This window comes from Microcaecilia unicolor, chromosome 3, assembly GCF_901765095.1.
Source record: "Microcaecilia unicolor chromosome 3, aMicUni1.1, whole genome shotgun sequence".
In the NCBI taxonomy this organism is placed as follows: domain Eukaryota; kingdom Metazoa; phylum Chordata; class Amphibia; order Gymnophiona; family Siphonopidae; genus Microcaecilia; species Microcaecilia unicolor.
The window spans coordinates 434032420-434043640 of record NC_044033.1 but is presented as its reverse complement, the minus strand read 5'-3'; the positions used below and the strand labels follow the sequence as shown (position 1 = coordinate 434043640).

General features: G+C 42.0%; 1 protein-coding gene across 2 annotated transcripts in view; it reads left to right on the top strand.

Moving 5' to 3' along the window:
- Positions 1-7240: 7240 nt before the first annotated feature.
- Positions 7241-11221, top strand: part of HPCAL1 (hippocalcin like 1) — a 291452-nt gene continuing 287471 nt past the window's right edge. For both annotated transcript variants that reach the window (XM_030198871.1, XM_030198870.1), the window contains exon 1: positions 7241-7839. The gene's annotated coding sequence lies outside the window, so the exon portion shown is untranslated. The remainder of the gene's footprint in view (positions 7840-11221) is intronic.

The window sequence follows — 11221 nt, the reverse complement described above, 5'->3', positions numbered from 1 at the left end:
TGCATTTCCTTGCGTAGGATCCTAGTGTACCTCCACCTTCTTGGTGGCATTTTCCTCCTAGATAACGCTGAAACATGAAAATGATATACACCATACTGCACAATGAAAGACATACATAATTTTTTTATCATAAATATTTCAAAGATTCAGTGGACATACCCTGAAAATGTGAGTCAGGACTTAACAACCTTGCTCAGATATAAATGTGTGCTGAAGACACACTGAATGTCAAACTTTTGCTTCAAAATTCTAAAAACACAAAAATAAATGTCAACATACTGTACATTGCCCATCAAAACACATTTCAAAATGTACATTATTGAAAGAAAGTATAGCTTATAACAATGTCCTTTTCATGCTATACATATTTAAAATGAATTTAGTAAAACAGCCCTATTGCTAGTGTATGTACTATCTCTAGCAAAATAATAGGCCTTTTACTAAGCTGTGTTAGGCACTAATGCACACAAGATGGGGTACTGTGGTACAGCATAATGCGGTAATCTTAAACTCTGAGTGTGCTAACTGCACGCTAAAAAGTATCTTTTTTTAAAGGGGCATGTCAGGAGCAGAGAATAGGCATTCCTGTGCTAACCAGTTAGTACAGCTACATTACCTTATACTAACTGGATAGCACACAGATGTGGTGTGAGCCCTTATCACCAACAAAATGGGCGGCGGTAAGTGATCACACAGTAATTTAAAAGATGCCAGAGCGCTAATGGCAACATTCGTGGATGCTAAAGACCAAAACTTGTCCATCAAAACGAGACTACTGCCAGGTACATGCACACCTAGTGGTAATTTCGGATTATGGCATGATGTGCCATAACACTCTGGACAATTATTTTTATAATTCTCTTACCACATGCGGCGATTCGGTGTTAATCAGAAATTGGCGAGTGCCAATCCGGTCACCAGCATGAGCTCTACCGCTAGATCAATGGGTGGCGTTAAGGCCTCACGAAAGTAACTAGGCGCGCACTGGTTTTAATTGTACTCAGGCCTTTTCCCAACCCATGAAAATAAGCCCTTTTCCCACACGCGGTAAAAACTGGCCCCAGTGTGTGCCCAACAAGACATGCTTGCACTACTGCAGGCCACTTTTAACCATGGCCTTAGTAAAAGGACCCCCTAAGAGGAACACTTTAAGAAAAGGCCTCAGAAGTCTGTGGTATGCAGTACTTCATACAGCTCCCTACAGACAATAAGCAAAAATAACAGACACCAAATACTACCCTCCCCCCCCCCCCCCCCCCGTTTACTAAGCCACACACTAATGCCAACACACCCATTCACTTTGAATGGGCTGTGTCGGCATTGCTACACGGCAGCTGCTAGCACAGCTTAGTAAACGAGGGTAAGTGAAACACTAGGAAAAAAGCTTTTGAAGAGAGGAAAAGGCCTCAGAAGCCAGTGGTACACAGTACTTCATAGAGCACCCTACAGGCAATATTTCTATCATCAGCCAGAAAAACCTCTCTTCTATTCTTTAATTTTCAAACTGTTTTCCATCACATTTAATCTATGTTTGATATCATAAAAACTGCACACTTGTCTTCTTTTGAACTTCCCAATGGGAACCTGTTTCACTCCACAGCTTCTTCAGGGGTTAATGTGTGCGTAATTATTTGCCGCTGCTTTTTTTCACAGCAAAAATTTAAAAAGCAGCGGCAAATAATTGTGCACACATTAACCCCTAAAGCAGCTGTTGGCATTAGTGTGTGGCTTAGTAATGGGGGGGGGGGGGTGGGGGGAGGAAGGGTAGTTTCTTGGTGTCTGCTATTTTTGGTTGAACATTAGTGGATGGCTGTTAATGTGAAAAATAATTGGAAAAAAAAAGTAATTTTTACAGCTGCAGTAAAACAGCCTTACCATGGGAAAACCTATGTAAGGGTTGCTAAGGCCACTTTACTGTAGCTTTGCAACAATAGGCTGAATAAAAATTGGGCAATAACGGCTCTTATAACAAGAGCAATAATTCAGAGAGCAATTTCTAAAATAAAATGGCCTTACAGTGGTGTAGGACATTAATCTTATTGTCACACAACATTCAATTTAAGAATAAAACTTAAGAAGTGCCTATGTAAGTTCTACAATGTAAACAAAAAAAGGGCTAAACCCATAAAAAAAAATAGGCATATAAGTTCCGCATCTCCCTTCTGGCTGTATTCCCAGCAAACCATCCTTAGGTTTTAAACTAAGCAGAACTTCTCAGAGATAGGCTTTTTCAAGGAGGGGAAGGGTGTCTGAATCAAAGAGACTACAATGTGTTCCCAAGGTTCACTGAGCAAAATTATCACTTTACCACTTCCTTAATTGTGCCAAACAAGTGACTACCTGAAAGTATACAGCCCCTAAAATGACAAACCGTCTGTAGCTCTCTCTTTAGATGCTGAGAAAGCTTTTGACAGAGTGGAGTGGAGATATTTGTTTCAGGTTTAACTGGTTTGCTTTCTGTCCAAATTTCATACAAATGATAAAATTATTATAGCTCAATCCCAAAGCTAAAATTTTTGTTAATGATCAATTCTCTTCATCCTTCTCCGTTTATCGTGGCACAAGACAGGGATGCCCTCTCTCGCCCCTTTTATTAATTTAGCCATTGAACCTTTAGCTATGTCCATTTGACAAAGCACACAAATTAATGGTCTGAGAATTTGTGATTTTGAAGTTAAACTTTCACTATATGCTGATGATCTTCTACCTTATATTTCCACCTCCTCAATCGCAAATGTTTTTTCAACTATTGATTCTTTTTCAAAATTCTCTGGCTATAAAATAAATTGGGAAAAAACAAAAGTGTCTCCCTTTACAACAACACATCACACATCAAGAACTTTCTAACGTTCCCTTCAAAACACAAACTCAGTTTATTAAATATTTGGGAATATACCTAGATAGGACAAGTCAGGAAACTATAGATAAAAATATCAATCACACTAGATAGACTCTTAAGAAATCAATTTCTGGCTGGTCTCCTCTATTCTTAACTTGGTGGGGAAGATTAAAGACAATAAAGATGACTCTTGCTCCTAAAATTAATCATATGCTCAGTATGTTTCCTATTGCCTTATCTCAGTCTTTCTTCAAACACAGAGACAAAATTTTATCACAATTTCTTTGGAAATCTAAACCACCTTGGATTGCATTAATAATTCTAAAATTACCTAAAACTTCTGGGGGTGTTAAGTTCCCAGATTTCACACACTATCACTCTGCCTTTATCTTAAATAAAGGTTATCATTGGTATAATTTGAATTCCTCCACTCATAACTCTACACGGTTTTTGTTTGAAAAGGAACTTTATACACATTTACCTCTCTATATCTTGTCCAATACCAATAGTAGAGCTAAGTATTGGGATCATTTATCCCCTGTCATTTCAGCCACAATTTCCTCTTTCAACAAACTTTGCTGCACTATTCCTGGGCATCTGCTGGAATCATTTGATGAAATACTTTGGATTAATGCTGACGTTCTAATAGATAAAAAAAAATCCAATAAACTGGCAGAAATGGCAGAATTGTGGTATTTGGTCTCTAAGCCAGCACATTCACAGTGGTACTCTTAAAACTTTTTCTCAGTTACAGAAAGATTTTCATCTTCCAAATTCTCAGTTTCTACAATGGACTCAATTGTCACATGCTCTTAAACCCACCAAATGGATCTTTAACAAGATTGGTAAAACCAATCACCAGATACTGTTCAGTTGCACATAATGCATCTGTATTCTAAGTCCTTCTTATGTACCAAAAGAAACTATAGTTTTCAAACATAAAAAGTATGGAACTTGACATTCAAGATAATTTATCTGATTATCTTTGTAAATTGGTTGGTCAAAGGCCCACAGGCCATGCTGTCCTCATCCATCTCCCAATCCTTGTTTTTCCTGCTTCATCGCTCCTTATGGACACCAAGAAACCTAAGCTTTTTGGATCTACTTCTTCAGATTTACGTTGGTCCTACATATGGTTACCATATTTACTCCCCCCAATAAAGAGGACACATGCCCTGCCCCGCCCCATCACACCCCCTAAAGGTATCCTATCCTCCCCTCTCCTCACTGTACTGCTCTGGTGGTCTAGTGACCTCTTCGGGGCAGGAAAGAGCCCCCTCTTTCCTACCCAGAACAGCTGCAGACTGTCTTGCTGCCTCCCATACCGGCGTCAATTCAAATGGCCGCTTGAGAGTGACCCTGAACTCTCGGCGGCCATTTTGAATTGGCGCTGGACCGGAGGCAGCAAGAGGACAGTCTGCAGCCGCTCCAGGCAGGAAAGAGAGGGCTCTTTCCTGCCCCAAAGAGGTCACTATACCACCAGGGCAGTACAGTAAGGTAAGGAGAGGATAGGACACCCCTAGGTCTGCCCGCCTGCCCGGCCGTGTCCTCAAAAAGAGGATATGTCTGGGTAAAACTGAATGTATGGTAACTCTACTCAGAACCTAACAGATCCCTATTCAGACACTTGGCCTTGCAGTCACACATGCAGAACAGAAATAGCCCCTCTTCAAATTCTTCAAAAATAACCTGAAATCCTAAGAAGCTAGACTCTGCATGCAGCACAATACCAGAAAAACAGAAAAAAAAAACACATTGCTATACATTGCTAAATAAGACAGCAGATGTAAATTCTCAAGTTGGACATATTCCAAACATTAAAATGAAAATAAAATGATTTTTTCTACTTTTGTTGTCTGGTGACTTTGTTTTTATGATCATGTTGGTCCCACTCTCTGATTCTGCTGCTCTCTATCTGTTCTCTTAACACCATTTCCAGGGCTTCCTTTCCATTTATTTCTTTACTTTCCTCCTTTCTTCTTCATTTCTTGCCCTACATCCATAGGTAAAAGCTGGGTCCTCCATGGAGTTGACTGGAGGAGGTATAGAATGGACCCAGCTTTTGCCTATTTTCTTCATCCATGTGTAGTTTTTCTCCTCTTTTTCCCTTTCCCTCATCTCCGTCAGTATGCATCTCCTTCCTCTCTTCCCTCTCCTCCATCCATGTCCAGCATTTTTCCTCTTCTCCCTCCATCCATCCATATCCAGCATTTCTCCTCTCTCTTCCTTTCCATCCATGTTCATCTCACTTCCTTTCTCTTCCCTCCCCTCCATCTATGTCCAGAATTTCTCTTCTCCCCTCCATCCATGTGCATCTCCTCCTCTGTCTTCCCTACCCTCCATCCATGTCCAGCATTTATCCTTTCCCCTCCCCTCCATCCATATGCATCTCTTTCCTGTCTTTTCTCCCCTCCATCCATGTCCAGAATGTCCCTTCTCTCCCCTCCATCCATGTGCATCTCCTCCTCTGTCTTCCCTCCCCTCCATCCATGTCCAGCATGTCTCCTTTCCCCTCCCCCCATCCATATGCATTTTTCCTGTCTTTTCTCCCCTCCATCCATGTCCAGAATTTTCCTTCTCGCCCCTCCATCCATGTGCATCTCTTCTTCTGTCTTCCCTCTCCTTCATCCATGTCCAACATTTCTCCTCTCCTCTCCATCTATGTGCATCTACTTCCTCTGTCTTACCTCCCCTCCATCCATCTATATCCAGCATGTCTCCTCACTCCCTTCCCCTCCATCCATGTGCAACTCTCCTCTCCCCCCTCCATCCATCCATGTCCAGCAATTCTGCTCTCTCCTCCCACCCATGTCCAGCGATTTCTCCTCTCTTCCCTGCCCTCCCTCCATGTCCAGCGACTTGCCCACCTACCTGCCCTCTTCTCCCACAACATCCCTCTTTTCCTTCCTGATGCCCTGTGTTTAAATCTTTTATTTTACCTCAAGTAGCGGCAGCAGTGAAGGCAGCAGGCTCGCCTCCAGCCTTCCCTTCCCTCCTCTGATTTAATTTTCTGTTTCTGTGAGAGCGGGACATTGAGAGGGAAGGGAAGGCTGGTGTTGAGTCTGCTGCTTTCACTGCTGCCGCCACCGCTGCGACATGAGGTAAAAGTTTTAAACACAGGACAGCAGGAAGGAAGTCACGCTGGCCCTATCCGTGCTGTTGCCGTGCAGGTCACTTGACCGAACTGGGAAACTCAGACAAATAATGAAAAGTGGGAAACCCGTCCGGACTCTCAACGGTGCCCTGAAAAAGAGGACATGTCCAGCGAAACCCGGACATACAGTAACCCTAGCTATAAATCATCAATTGGAACCTTAGCTTATCTCATCTTTGAATGCCCAAATCTTAGTTTATATTGCTCAGACAACAGGAATGAACTTTCACAAATCTTCAAACTTCATGAATAGCTTTAAAACACCTAGGGCTATTTACTAAGGCACATACCTATATATTCCTATGGGTGTCTCTAGTGTTAGTGCACGCTTTTTAACAGACGCTAAAAACTTTAGTGCGCCTACAGTGCGGCTTAGCAAACAGGGCTACTAGTTTGGAAATCTTTAGCCTTAGCAACTGATCTTACAGATGAAGACAAAGCTTTATTTGACTTTTTGTTTTGTTATCCAGTGCTTTGAAAGTGATTATCGATCACTGGAAAGGCCAACACTAATCTCACAGTGTACATTTGGTGGAATTGGGTTACTCTGTTTAAGAAATATGAACAAGCATATTTGTTTATCAAGCATCCCTCTTCCAAAAAATTTGGAATTTGAAAGTCCTTTGATGCTTACTTGAAATCTTCTGCTTCGTGTACTTATTTACTAGTAATGCATGGCCATTTCTGCACTGTTTGTATTAATATGTTATTATAACTTTATGATATACTATTGCATAGATATCCTGATGTTTGTTTTCTTACATATTTGAAACAATAAAAACATTATTAAAAAAAGACAACCCGTCTGTACTTAGTAATATTTAAAAACTCCCTATGTGCTCAGTCAGAAGTCAGGAGAGAAACTTTAAAAACATATAGAAAGAAGTAGGTGTGCCTGTGGACGCCAAAGTGAAGCTGGCAACCGCTACGAGAGGGGCTATTGGAGCACCAGAATGAGGCTTGAAATGCACAATAAGACTGGCAGAAAACCAGGACGGATACCGCCTCCAAAACCTTATAGTGCACTGCACACTACAAAAAAAGTATCCAACTCCTCCCCAAATAAAACAGTAACTCGCCAGCACCAAACTTTCTTACCGCCGGCCTCCAATAGTAGTCTAGTTTGGCAGAAAACCCGCCCAACTAGCAACACGGCGCCGGTTCTTGGTGTCCGGGAGCGGCAAAGAGGCGGGGCGAAGGGAGGGCAGGGGAACTTGCTATGGAAAAGGAGCGACAGTAAAAGCAAAGTTGCTGGGTTTTTTTCCCCCTAGTTTTGTTTTCTATTTGCTTAGTGCACGTTCCTGGTTTCCTCTTGGGGTTGCTTGCAGGACCTCTCGAGGAGCTGTTGCCGTCACCTCCCCAGCTCCTAACAACGAGCAGAAGGAGCCCCCAGCGGCCGTTGCACCGCTGCTTGTCTCACTCTCTGCCTCTACTAAGCCTCTTACTGGCGCGCGCACAGACAGCCGTGTGCAATAAGCCACTGGCGTGCTCCCCTCCCCTTTCCTATCAATAAAGCTCTCTAACGCGCGCGCACTTCGCTTCCTGTCATAAAGCTCTTTGCTCGCAGGCACCCTTCTATAGCGCGCTCTTCTAGTGAAACACCCAGTTTTTCTGTTGGTGGGTGCAGTCAAGCTCCCCGTGGTATCATTTCCTCTTGAGGTTTTTTTTTTCTACTCTTGCCTCTTTTCACGACTACTGTTGTTTTTTTTGCCCGGAGACTATGAACATTGAAACCGAGCCCTAGAGGTAAGAGGTAGACTGGCAGTTTCAGAGAAAAAAAGAAGAAGAAAAAAAGCTGTAAGTTGGGACAAGAGGAGCCGGTGGAGAGGAGAGTAGAGGAGGCTCGGTGAGTATGCTTTCCCCCCCCCCCCCTTTCCCCCGGTACCTCGGAAGGCTCAGGGGTTGGTTGGTCATTTTTCGCCATCACTTGCGCACTCTCAACAGGATTGTTCAGGTCCTAAGATACGCAGCTGAAAGAATACTTGAGCTTTTCTTAACGGTGCATTTTTATGTGGGAGAGGAATGGGGTTGTTGTTTTTTGTTTCTTTCGGCGAGTACACGGGGTTCTCTTGTTACTTTCTTCTTAGGTTACGAAAAGCAGTAGGGGTGGTAGATGTGCTTTCTGAATGGTTTGCGTTATCTGTATAAACCCAAAACTGTTCCTTTCCTTATCTTGCTTTCGCTGTAGGTGAATTGTTTAAAGGCGGATTATTGCAGCTGTTTAGCTTTTCACATGTTGTGATATGTTTAAAGTGCTGTTTTTTTTTTTTTTTTTGCTTGCGGAGATTTCCTTGATCCTATTTTGCTGTCGAATGAAATGCAGAATTGTATTACAAAACAAACTAGAATCGTACTTTTTTTCCTGGATTCTCAAACTTTGCTTGATTTCGGGCTTCAGAGCGGAAAAGCCAATTATTAAAATGTGGGATAGATTCGGACTAGAACATAGTAGTTGAATGTTTAACTGCTATTTGCATTATTAACATAACTTTTGTCAGTGAATGTATTTAAGTATACTCCTAAAGTAATATCCGAGGCAAAACGTTAATTTCATAAAACTTTTTTTTTAACGTTGATAGATTTTGTCTTCAGGAGATATATTTTACAATGGCAGCTTTGGCGTTAGGGAGAGATCCTGTTTCATGCATATAGTATTTTAGGTTACATGGTATCCATAAATACGGTATTGCTGTTAATTATGTTTGTTTTGGTCTGTGTTCTCTGATTCAGACATAAAAACCTTTTTAAAGGTGTCTGTAAACTTTTTTTTTTCCCCTTCAGACAACCGTGTCTTGCGCAAAAACCTAAAATTGCTAGACAGAGATGAATTTGTTTTAGATGAAGGCATATGTTCTTTACAGTCATTATTCAGTTGAAATTCACTTACTCACACTCTTGATCTTAATTACAAATCCTACCAGATAGACAAATGTTTCATGTGACCATTCCTAGCAGCTTCAGCGCTAGGTGTATTGTGAAAAATAAAGCTACATAAAAAGACCAGTTAATGTCTTGATTCTGTAAGTGATATGCAGGGAATTGCACTTAGCTATCTGAATTCTTAGGTACATCCCTCCCAATTTGTGGTGTGTTCTATTGTTTTGTTTTTTTTAGGTTGTTGCATACCACAGATTTTTAATTAGGATAGGTACATAGCTAATAATTTTAATGTAGGTTAAGAGCAAAACCTGGGAGGTGGGGGGAGCACATATATAAAAAACCAAACACCTGTTTTTTTTTCTAAAGCTTAAGTGGAGGAGTAGTATCCTAGTGGTTAGCACAGTGGTGGAACCGGGTTTGATTCCCTCTACAGCTCCTTGTGACTTTGGGCAAGTCACTTACTTCTCCACTACCTCAGATACAAAACAAGTACCTGTATATAATTTGTAAACTGCTTTGATTGTAACCACAAATAGGTATATCGATGGAATCCTAACAAGCAAGGTAGTAATAAACATTTGCAGTTATATGTTAGCTACAAAAATTAATGTGGTAATTGCTGAGCCTTTGCATTAACTGTAAAGTGCGCCTCCAAACATCTGCCCATACAGTTAATGCAGAGAAAAAAAAATCTTTACTGTGCATTAGATGGCATTAAATACATCCTTTCATCTGTGTTATCTACTGTAGTAAGCTAGTGCAAGCTAATGGCAAGGGGCAGTCTGTATCCATTCCCTGCTCATTTCCTGCCCCTTTCCAGGCTATGAATTAGTGTGCCAAGCCAGCAAGGTAACAGCATGTTTAATTAATGCTTTTAAGTGCTTTACTTTTTACTCCCCCCCTCACCCACACACACTATATACTCTCCTCTACCTGCTCTGGAACTTGTTTACTTCCAGCACTGTATTGTTTTCAGAGTGTTTTGAGTTGCCTGATGCTCACAAAACTAGCACAATAGTTTTGGCATGAGAGTTTGGGTCCTACACTGTCATAAATAACTGAGGCTTGAGATGGCAAAACAGAATAGTTCTTCTGGAGATGATGCTGACTGCAGACCTCTATAGAAGTGTAAAGGATGTTTCTATTATGCCCTCTTTAGGATTTAGGTCCTAAAGACTCATCTCCTAGGGCTCTGGTACAGACTCCTCAGCATTTTGGTTTCCTAATCTCCTATCCTTTTGAGATTTGGCCACCAGAATTTGAACAGTGTATGGCTAAGTAAGATCTCACCTGTACAGGGATATTATCATCTTTTTCTGTTGGTTATGCATAGACACTATAGGTCAGGCATTAACTAATTTCCCTTAGAAATCAAACAAAATAAAACATGGAAAAGAAAATAAGATGATACCTTTTTTTATTGGACATAACTTAATACATTTCTTGATTAGCTTTCGAAGGTTGCCCTTTTTCGTCAGATGACCTTAAGAGTGGACTAACACGGCTACCACACTCTAATTTCCCTTGAATTTAGGAGCTAGCAGCTGAGGCTCCCCACTCCCCCCATGTTCACAGACATTGAGGAGTGGGGATGAAAGGTGCAGAGATGTCTTCTGAGGTTTACTGCAGCTCCTTTTAGAACCTGATTTTACAAAGGCTGTTTTTTCCATTCTATGTTGGGGGAGTGGGGAGCTTAGTAAAGCTGGCTCTTCGTGCACACCTGCAGGTCACTGGTAGAAATGCACAGCCAGCCAGCCACCCCTCCCCCTAACCTCAGATTGGCCCCCCCTCCCCCCCCAGTCTTCATCTAGTTTCTCCCCTCATCATGTTATCACTTAGTCCCCATCCTCCTCTAAAATTGGCCACCTCCAGCCCTATCTCATCTAATCCTCACAGTGAGTGCCCCCCCAATAAACCAGTTACACCTCTCAGCCATTCCTCCACACCTGCAAATTAGTTAGCTTCCCCCAAGCTTATCTTCTTCCCCTCTAAAGTCGCCCAGCCCCTAACCCTTCCCCTGCAAGACAATTAGCCACTCCCCATGCCAACTAGCAACCCCCCTTCAATTCAGTCTCTCTCCTTTCCCCTCCCCCCCCCCCAAAAAAAAAGATAGTTAGCTTTTCCATTCCTCACCTGGATGTCTGTGACCACTGCTGGAGCATGGATAGCCTCTTCTGTTTTACATCCACATATGCAATCACCACAGGAGTGTGAGCTGCTTCAGTGCTGCACTGCATGAATTTGTGCGAGACTTGAGCCATTGGTACAGGGACTAGCACGATGATCTCACAAATAACCCGAGGTCCTGTACTGTATGGCTCAGACTCGCACAGTTGTGTGGTGCAGCA